At 36.4% G+C, this 11,282-nt stretch overlaps 1 protein-coding gene across 1 annotated transcript in view; it reads right to left on the minus strand.

Annotated features, from left to right (window-relative positions):
* The window catches only part of LOC137496916 (oocyte zinc finger protein XlCOF19-like), a 132,208-nt gene extending 129,108 nt beyond the window's left edge, over nucleotides 1-3,100 (minus strand). Inside the window, exon 1 of the mRNA XM_068230896.1 lies at nucleotides 3,028-3,100. The gene's annotated coding sequence lies outside the window, so the exon portion shown is untranslated. The remainder of the gene's footprint in view (nucleotides 1-3,027) is intronic.
* Nucleotides 3,101-11,282: the final 8,182 nt, after the last annotated feature.

Below are 11,282 nucleotides of genomic sequence, written 5' to 3' on the forward strand. Positions count from 1 at the left end.
GCCCAGTCAAATCAAGTGACTCATTAAAGCTCAGGGGATATATACCAAGTATTAAAGTCATAAATTAAAAATTGGTAACATTCCATGTGTTCAATTCTCAATTTGTTAATGTTTACTCTAATAATGTGGCCACAGCATTATGACCAACCATTGAGCCACTATTTTATCTAGCCCAATTGCACTAATTTTTGTCAGTAGTCTACAAAGATCTACCCTATCAAAAGCCTTAGATATGTCAATCGTGATACATTTGACCTCATGAATCTACTATATCTGCTATATCTTGCTGGAATCTACAATGTGAGCTTCAGTGGAATAATGTTTCCTAAACCTGAACTACCTTCTATCGAACCAGTTGGTAAATTTGTAAATGTGTAAATGATAAGATAACAGTCTTCCTTACGTAACACATTCGACTTTCACTCCTTCAGCCAGTTAAATAGACTATAGGCAGCTGAACAGCCATTTAAGAGATCTGTTGTCTTATCACAACATATGATACTGACATCTGTAACAGTGTACCAGCTTTGCGTTTTCTTATCATCTTCAAGGAGGCACATTTCTGTTTTATTATAAAGACTGAGCTGTTTACTGCCCTACCCCAACAAGTTTTTCAATGCTCCGGAAAGTATATTCATGTGAACTTATGACATGCAGCTTGATACTGCAATTTTAGCCAAGGACATTCTAATATTTTGTATGTTTAGACTGACACCTATAATGATATCCTCTTTTTATGGCTTGTAAGAGCAATCAGGATCCTGATTTTTCACCATACAGGTTTGAATTTGAGGCTGATGATGCCCTTAATATGGGCGAAACATGTCCCTTAACATTTTATAATAATATTTAATTTCTAAAAAGATCTCTTTGTATTGAATAGGTGGATATATAAATAAACACTTGTAACATACTTTGTATTTACGTACATTTCAATACGGACCTAACATGAGAATTATAACATGTAATGAATTTCTTCCCTATATAATTTCTTTGTTGGGTTACGCATGCATGAATGACAGGTACAGTAAGCTACTGCCAACTATTGACGACAATTTGAAGCCATATATAGGTATAATCAGTCTGAAATCAGGCTTTGTTGGCATTCTTTGTAGACCATGCGAGTTTGTTCTGGCACTACAAAGGCAACCAGTTCACACGACAAAAATCAAGAGGATTCTTCACCAAACTTCCTTCCTTCAATTATTTCTACATTTCAAGCTACGGCCAACAACAAGCAAGAACGTTCCCATTTGACTATCAGTACAAGAGAAAATAATCACTTTAACTAGCAGAGACTTACACAGCAACACTCATTTGTGAACCTCTCATTACTTCTTCAACAAAAATAAGAAGACTGTGGACTCGCTTCATTAATGCCGAGTATAACGTTTCCAACAACTCTATCACACACACAGCATCATACGACATGTTAACACTACAAGGTTTCAACAAGAATGTTTCAATGTCATCTTAAATAATTAAGCTACTTAAGGTTCATTTTAACCTTTTCTACAACTTGAAACTGAGTTGCCTTTAACTAGATTCCACTCTCACTTTGATACTGTAACCCAAGATCTCAACTTTAGACATAGACTTTCTAATCATTTATGGAAATATGGACTAGTTGACTATTGTTATAAAATATTTAAAATCATCAGTGTAAAAGCACACCAACATTATTTGTTTATCTTGCAAACGTTTTTAAACAAGTTTTAATTGTGTAAATTGACATTTAAGAACTTGTAACAATTTTGCATATTTTTAAAATACTCACATTTCTCTGTGTAACATTTCGAATAAAGCAATCACAATTCTGATCTTTATCTTTTAAGCATGAGAGTACGGCTGATGATGCCCATATAATGGGTAAAACATGTCTTGTCAAATTAGTAAAACAAGATGTAAATCTTAATTTTAAGAACCCAACTGTATTAAATAGGTTGATCTTAATAAACTTCTGTAATATTTTTAAACCAATGTACATTTCAATACAGACCAATAATGACATTTACAACATGTAATGTCCAACCTGACAAAGAATATGGATGTATGCATGTATGCTCAAGCATAGCTCTCAAAGCAAACTTGGTACACATACGACTTACTCTACCTACTCTCTGGGAAGGAGATGACATGCCTGTCGAGAAGTACTGTACTACATAACAAACAGGGAAAACAATTTCTGATCATTTATGTCTTACACAGTTTTACCGTACCGACTATGATAATATAATTCATGAATTTAGACTTCTGTTGCTTAGTCCATATCGATACCGAGCATTGCTAACATGGAAATATGGTGCAGTCGTGTCCAATTGCAATGGTTTTCGGCATGATTGTTTTAAGGTGCAAAAACCGCATGGTCATCGGTCCTTATTGACAAGGAAAACTATGAAGATGATTTTAAAAAATAAGAATCGTAAAGGAATGATCTCTTGAAGAATAAGAGAGAGTGATGACTGAAGAAAATTGAATGAAAATCGGTATGTTAAGATGGGGATTGAGGCACTACAATCCAGGCTATGAAAATCCACAGCCTGTTTCCAGTCAATCTTCTGGGTCAGGAATGGATTGAATGAAGGCCCCATCTAGGAGCAAGGATGGGAATTGTGCCAGCTGCAGAAGAATCCAGGTTATAAATAATGTTATTCCAGCTAAGGGAAATGGTACCTTAGGGGAAGGCCTAATGTTTGAACTATATAAATAAAATCGTAATTACTGTGTCTCTGTACGTTGCCTATTTTGGAGAAATTTTCACTCACTTTTCCATATTACGTGTAATAATGACCATATACACTTTTTTAGCTTTGGTGTCTGTTTGTCTGAGTACTTATAACTTGAAAACTACTGAATATATTTTTACCAAACTTCATATTCAGAATCCACCTGTCCTTTGGTAGGCATTGGGGCCAATATTGTTTCTAAATCTCTGAACTAAATGGTGTTATACAAAACTGAAACTGTGATTTTTCACTCCTTCAAAATATAGACAACCAAACTGGCTTATCAAATTATGTACATTACCTCAAGAGAGTCTTCCTGGGTTGACCCTGGCTCTGTTAACTCTGATTTAACTTCTTCTTTCAGAGCTATCACTTCTGATACAAGTTCAATATTTTCCTGTGGAAAATAAGATATGTTAGGTATGCTCATAACACACATCTACAAATATAGTCACCAACAAATAAGCAAGTTAATTCATTAATTGCCAGTATTACAGTTATTTCCAAAATTTCACTAATGTTTAAGGAAGATTTCTACCAGCAGAGGATTGTTATAACCAAAAGCTGTACTGAGAATGGTGTCAATATTCTTGCCCACTCCTTATGTCAGAGAAAGGATGAGACCAAGAACCAAATTTCAAATGACAAACACTTTCTAGCCATATCAGAAGATATCCTACCAGGGATGGAATTGGGGCCAACTTGCACAGAATTTGGAAGGAAGCAGCCATAGAATGACTAATTACTCAACACAGTCATTTAAATACAGCCAGGTCACTGTCCCCACAAAACAACTCTCTGTAAACAAATAGATATTGATTTCCTGAGAAAATTCCTAGCAGGTAACATTCACATAAACCCTTTCAACCACTATCATTCCACTCAAAGAGATCGAGGTGTGTCCCTTTTCCCTCGATTTGCAAGAACAGCATCATATCAAAGTGGCTTCTTTAATCGTTCTGTTTGGCTGTGGAATGAACTCCCACCACAGATAAAAGAACTGCCTGCAGAAAAATTTTGTAAAGAGGCAAAAAGGAGATATATATATAATGAAGCCTTCTGTACATAAAATAATTTTTCTACTGTGTGAACGTTCAGTATGAGTGGGAGGACAGATGAAAGTTTATGGGATCCCGAGTGAGTGAGACTGTATGTGGGTATGAGTGAGGCAGCCTAGCTAAAGTATATGTGAGGATTCTAGAGAGAGAGAATGTCGAATTACTTGAATGTTGAACAGGTCTTCTGAGTATTATGTAAATATGCCTATGTAAATATGGTAAGTATATAAGCACACTACTGTGTGTAGAATGTAGATGTATATTTCTGAATATTGTAATCTTAAGTGGTGATGGAGGCACTTTCGTGTATGTGGGGCTATGCCCTTTCTACATTCACCATCCCTAAATTGTACCTATAATTAGGGTAAAATAATAATAATAATAATAATAATAATAATAATAATAATAATAATAATAATAATAATAGACATAAACACTAAATTGTATGAACTGTTTTCACATGTACAATCATATCAATCAAATCTTAAAAGTTGTTTGAAGCAATTACAAGGGTTTCAACTGTTCTAATCATTTTCTGTTCTCAGCATAAAGTTTGTTTACAGACAGACTAAAATACCTTGAATTATTGGAATCACATTCTCAACTCTGGTTTTGCCGAGCTCACAGGAGCTACAGAAACCATTAAGACAGTTCTGTTTCAAACAGCAAATTTCAAAGCTTCCAAGTGTAAAATAAACAAAATTAACATGAAAGAAGCAGGCTTATCACAGTCATATAGGTACCAGCGAAAGATGTGATGTAGCTCAAACTCAAAGCAACTAAAAATGAAATGTTTTACTAATACAAGGATGTTATGTAGTGTTCTGTGAAGAACTGTGGGGGATGAGAACACTGTCAGTGGAGAGTCAGCAGTGTTGGAGTGTACAACTGAAGTTTCAGAAGCTCTTTTATGATCTACTACGAGACCTTAAACCCCTTCAGACATACAGTGAATAATTATGCACATCAGTTTTAAAGCTTCTTAAAAGGAAACATATTATTCTTACTAATGTTCAGAAGTTTTGTTCACAAATCTGGACATCAGCTGAGACTCATAACAACAGTGGTGCTTCTTGTGTGGAAAACATGGGATTAAGTCAAACTGAAGAGAGCATGGCTGACTGCTACTCTACTGACCAAGGTGTCTGTCTGTTAGGTCATCAGCCCAGAGGCTGGTTGGATCCTCAAATAGCACTACCAAAGGTTATGCGGTTATAAGGAAACCCCAAAAAAACCAATGGCAGCACCAAAATGAGGCGTACTAGGCAAGATGAGAAGTGAGGTAGTTTGCCATTGCTTTCCTCTCTGGGTCAGAAAGTACTATTGCAGGACGACTGACCCTATGAGCAGCACCTTTCATAACACTCAGATGCACTAGTCATGCTCAATGTCATTAGTCAGCACTACCCATACCCCAGCAACTTCCATATTGTCACAGACATGGATGTTGACTGGGACTTCGGTGGAAGCTACACTTTAATCTGGCCTGTGCCAAAGGTAAGCTCACATATTTTTGCTTTTATATAATATAATCCGACTGCAATTCTGAAATATCTGTAATGAATGTTACAGAAGAGAGTTATTGAGATAGTTGTACATTATAATATACTTCATTTGAGCCATGTGATACTCCAGTTTCTTGTCTTGAAAATGATGTGCATTATAATGACCACCCAGGCTGGAAGGTTGTATTGTTTAGGTAAATTGTTTACTTGTAATAATGGTGTATTGCTAGCCTAATTTGACTTCCTTTATATTATTGTGTAGTGAAATCATCATATTTCCTACCATTTTGCTATCTTTTAATTCCTAATTAATCCCTTAATTGTTTTAGAGATACTAACTACCTTTATTCAGCAGACACTGCCTTTGAAATCAGTATGAATTTTGTAAAAGTGTAATTAGAAGTGTTTTACAGAGGGGTTTTTTTCAGAGGTGTTCAGTGCAGATGATGTAGACAAAATATTACAGCTCCTAGAATCTGGAAACCTATCGGATTTGGATCTCAGTGATGAAGATGATAATGTGGAAACTCATGTACAGGCCAATAAATCACTTATTCATGAAGGAGGTGATAGAGTTCTGCCTGAATATATAGTGCAAGAAAATGGTGCAGTAAATAACTGTTTAGGGATTTTGCTAGTGACAATGTGGATAGTGCAAGTAATGCTAATTTAGAGATGACTAAAAAGCAAAATATAAAATGGAAAAGGCGTTCATTCAACAAACTTCACAATCCTTGGCCCAAGTGTGAACATGAAACTGATTTAGTGCACATGAATCCTATCTTGACAGTATTTTTGAACAAATGGCAAATTTTACATGCATTCATGCCCTACAGAATAATGCATTGAATTTTAACCCTACAGATATGCTCGAAATTCAGACTCTAATTGGCCTCCATATTGCAACAGGCACTTTGAAGCTTCCAAGGGTTAGACTGTTTTGGGATCAATTTGTTGGAGTGAATTTGTTCTTAGATTCTAGGTATGGAGACAGGTTTTTCAAAATATGCATAAACCTACACATTGTCAACAATCTTGACAGACCTGAATCATGTCAAGATAAAATGTTGAAAGTCAGACCTTTGCAAAATTCTGTTAGGGAATGATGTCTTCCGTTAAGTTTGGAAGAAAACCCTTGTATTCACAAACATATAGTACCCTTTCGAGGCAATTTGTCATTTAAGCAGTACGTTAAAGGAAAGCCCACTCCATGGGGAGTAAAGATGTTTGTATTGTGTAGGAAATAAGGTCAGGTCTATGACTTGCTGGTGTATCAAGGCTCAACAACTGAGCTTGATCAGGATACCCTCAAGAATTTGGATTGGGAGCTTCTGTTGTTCTACATCTAGCAAAACGAATAGATGGAAAATGTCAAACTATTTTATGACGATTTCTTCTCATCATACAATCTTCTTCAGCTATTAAAAAGCAGCTAGATATGTGCTGGAGGTACTGTAAGGCTCAGCAGGTTTACTAGCCCTCCTCTCCTAGGTGATAAGGACTTGAAGAAAAAGGGGCAAGGAAGTGTTGATGAAGTTGTTAGTGCTCATGGTGATGCAGTAGTGGTTAAATTGATGGACAATTGGTCAGTAGCACTTGCTTCCAATTTTGTTGGGTCTGGTGAGTTAGACCTATATTGAAAGATGGGACAGAGTACTGAAAACCTATGTAAAAGTTTCACGACCAGAGATTGTGAGACTGTACAATCACGCAATGGGTGGTGTCGATCTACTGGATCAGCTGATTGATTGCTCTGTATCATAATTATATTCTCTCCAGGAAGTGGATTTTGAGGCTTCTTTTCCACATTATCGACTTTGCTATTGTTTGCAGTTGGTTGGAATATAAGCGCGACAGTGCTGCAGTTGGAGTACCAGTGAAAAACGTTCTTGATGTTCTGCATTTTAGAATGCTTATTGCAGAAACACTTGTAAAGGCAGGAAAACCCCAATCAAAGAAACGGGGAAGACCAAGTTGTGGAGAAAATCAACCTGAAAGCAATCCCAAGTGCTGGAAAGAGGAATAGCATCCTATTCCAGAAGTTCAACAAGAACTTGTTGACCACATGCCAAATTTAGATTGAAACAAGGAAGATAAATGGTGCAAAAATCAACTTTGCAATCAGAAAACACACTTCTATTGCGACAAACATATGGTTCACTTATATATTAAGAAGGACAGAAATTGTTTTGTTGACTTCCATCGTCCTGGCAGAATTACAGTGACACAGTAAAGTGACTTGTTAGTTTCGAAAGACTGCTGTGATGTATAACAGGATTGTATTCTTTTATTACACATAATATATTTCTAGTGTTTCATTGTTTCTAATGTGCTGTATATAAGCTACTGTAACCTATAAACAAACATTTCACAACTAACAGATCAGTTCGTATTATTGATCAAAGAGCAGCAGTTCACCATGAATTTGCAACGTTTGGGTGGAATTGTGTACAATTATGCACCTCAAAATTCAGCAATTTCAAAATTGCACCCAGAGAAATTAGGTAAATCATGTTACATAGTTGAGTATAATGAACAAAAAATTGTATTAAAATATTTTTTTCCATTGCACAAAATAATTCAGGTTTGAAGGTGTTAAATTTCCCACCTGGAATCATAAAACCTTGTCAGCACTAAAGAGGGAGGGGAGGGTCTGTGATCAAAAGCATATCTTTATAATTAAAATTCTAAGGATTCTGTGTCTGTACATTGACTATTTTGGCAAAATTTCCTTACAGTTATCCGTTCCAGGTGTAATAATGACCATCTGCATTCTTTTTTGCTTTTGGGTCTGTCTGTCTGTTTGTCCATAACTTGAAAACTACTGGCTATATTTCTACCGAAATTCATATTTAGAATCCACCTGTCCTTAGGCAGGTTTTAAGCCCAATATTGTTTCTAAATCCCTGAACTGACTAGGGGTTTATACAAAACCGATAACATGATTTTACACTCGCACAGAATATACACAACCACACATAACGAAAATCTACCTGCCTTAATGGAAATCCATTTCTTAACCTTCTTTCTCATGTGTTTCATTTCAATATGAGGATTAATAAGGGAGATATCATTAACGGACCGTTTTTCGGTACAAGTCCCACCAGACTTAACTCAAGAACAGGTGTGTATAAAACATATTTCTTATAACTTGAAAACTACTGTAGATATTGCAACTAAACTTCATATTTAGCTTCCACCTCTCAAAATTAAGTTTTTAGATCCATACCATGTCAAGTTCCTGGAATGGACTAGGGGTTTATAGGGAAACAAAATAGTGATTTTACTTTCCCACATTATATACAAGACCAATCTCACTGGAAATCAACCAACCTTGATGGAAATCCATTTCTCAAATTTTTTCTCATGTACATTTTCTTCGGTAGGAGGTATAATAATGGAGATATCATGTTTTAGAGCTTAAGTCCAGCAGACATAACCCAAAATGTGTTTTACACATTAGGAGTTTCCTTATCTATATAAATAACTTCATAACGACCGTGTGTCTGTACATTGACCTTTCTGGCTAAATTTTCATACAGCTATCTGTTTCAGAAGGAATAATGACAATCTGCATATGTGTTAGCTATAGTTTCCTGATAGTCTTCATTTTAACCCCACCAATCTCAACTGAGGCACAATCTGCCAGATGAGCTAGAAAATTGAAATTTGGCAAAGTTATATGTCTTAACCGGTAATCAACGGAAAACTTCCAAGATCTTTATATACTTCATTTTTTACTGCTGAAAAATATTGAAATATTGATGCAATTTTAATGACGGTGCAGACCTTAGTTTCAAGGTGTATCGCAGCTAAATCGTAAGTCGTATCACAGAGCGGATGGCACAATCTGAGTTCATTTTGGAGTGATCTACATCTTTGGTATTATGATGTTTCGTCATATCTCTATTCCTCATATGTTACATTTGTCTCTTTTTCTCGATTTTACCTACATTTTGCTCTTTGTACACATACAATTCGTAGTGCGAATCACTTACAGGAAAGGTAGAATTATCTAATTCTACATGAGCCTGAGCCATATGTGAGTCAAATTCTATGTATGCATCTATCATATTAGTACCCAAAAGTAATGCACTGTGAGAAAACCTTACCCAAATTTCATCCTATTTAATGTTTCTAACTCAATTTAACCCTTAAATAGATGAGACAGGAGAAAATATCTTAAGACCAGCCATTTACACCGCTAAATGAGGCATCTTACAGTACAATCCATTTGCCGATATGATGTATTGTTTAGCAGTAATTAATCTGTAAATGAAGGTTTGCAATATTGTAAACATGTACATACTTTGTATGCCGATCTATATATATTCACTGAAGTCTGTTTTAAGTGATTTTTTTTTTTTTAAAGTTGCTTTACGTCGCACCAACACAGATATGTCTTATGGTGATGATGGGACAGGAAAGGGCTAGGAGTGCGAAAGAAGCAGCCATGGCCTTAATTAAGGTACAGCCCCAGCATTTGCCTGGTGTGGAAATGGGAAACCACGGAAAAACATCTTCAGGGCTGCCGACAGTGGGGTTCGAACCCACTATCTCCCAAATACTGGATACTGGCCATACTTAAGCGACTGAAGCTATCGAGCTCGGTTTTAAGTGATGTAGAAAGGGTGTTTTCCATTATAATTAATACTTTTCATCGATAGTGACTCTGAGCAGGACAGCCTCTGCTATTGTAATCATTACTCTCCACATCGACTTTGACTGGCAGTGGGCATGGGATCGTTAACCAACTCCTTTGTAACTAGCATTATTAAGATGGGACTATCATTGTAATGAATAATTCCCTTCTCGATTTGACTTGACAGAAATCAAGGGAGCATGCAATTTTGTTCAAAACTCCCCTAAACGATTGTGTTTGGGAGTACACAGTGTGCCTGCCATTATAAACAAATGTACCCATTTAAAATGTGACTGCATTAAGCATTGTGTTCTTGCTATTATAATGGAAAGTCACCAACTCGGTGTGACTGTCAAAAGGGCCTGTCATTGTAATGATTATAGCACAACTCAATTTCGACTGGCAGTATGGAAGGTGCTTCCTATTATAATAAAATCTCAATTGCAATCTGACTGGAAGTAGGAAAGGGCACCTGGCATTGTAACGAAAACTCCCTAAATCGACTGTGACTGCACAGTAGGTAATGGGGCCTCCCATTATAATGAAAACATCCCTGCTTGATTGTGAATCACAGTAGGCAAGTGAGACTGCCAGTATCATCACAACTCCGCAACTCACACTTTATGTTGGAAACAACGTATGGGAACCTCCCCGTGCTGTTTCTGGATAATGCTAAGTGGTATGTAAATTTAAACATCCCATTCACTGCATGTACAGTAATTTACTTTGATATCTGTATACAATGTAGAATACCTTGGTGAATCAGGGGTACATTTGCTAGTGTTCTACTATAAGTTAACTTACTAATAAAAGTGAATTAACCCGTAGAGAGCCAGACAACGATATATCGTTGTTTCGTATATACACGTAAAGTGCCAACCACGATATATCGTTGTTTGGATAGCGCGCAATTCTATACGAGTTTGTACAACTTGGGCCGCCAGATTGAAACATTTTATGTGTCCAGTCCATAGAGAATTGTCATTAGATTTATTCACGTCGCTAGACAGTGCGTAAATTCATTCGTTATCATGCATTGAATTTCTAAAATCCATGCTCATCTACGACGTATGATCTCCATGCTGCGTGAGTAAAATGGCGACTAGCGGGAGAAGTTATTTTGTTAATGATGATGAACTGGCAGTATATCTTAATAATGTTTAGTAAAGAAGGGGATGATGAAGACTCAGATAAGGAATTCACTCCTCCAACAAGTGAGGAAGGGGAAAGTGAAAGTGTTTTTTGGAGTGATAACGGCGAGTTTTCTGTAAACACTCAACCATGTGCTCAATGTCCGACATATTGAAAGTGGTAATGACCATCTGAGTGACAGTACTGATGATGACAGCTG

Source organism: Anabrus simplex, chromosome X, assembly GCF_040414725.1.
Source record: "Anabrus simplex isolate iqAnaSimp1 chromosome X, ASM4041472v1, whole genome shotgun sequence".
Lineage (NCBI taxonomy): Eukaryota > Metazoa > Arthropoda > Insecta > Orthoptera > Tettigoniidae > Anabrus > Anabrus simplex.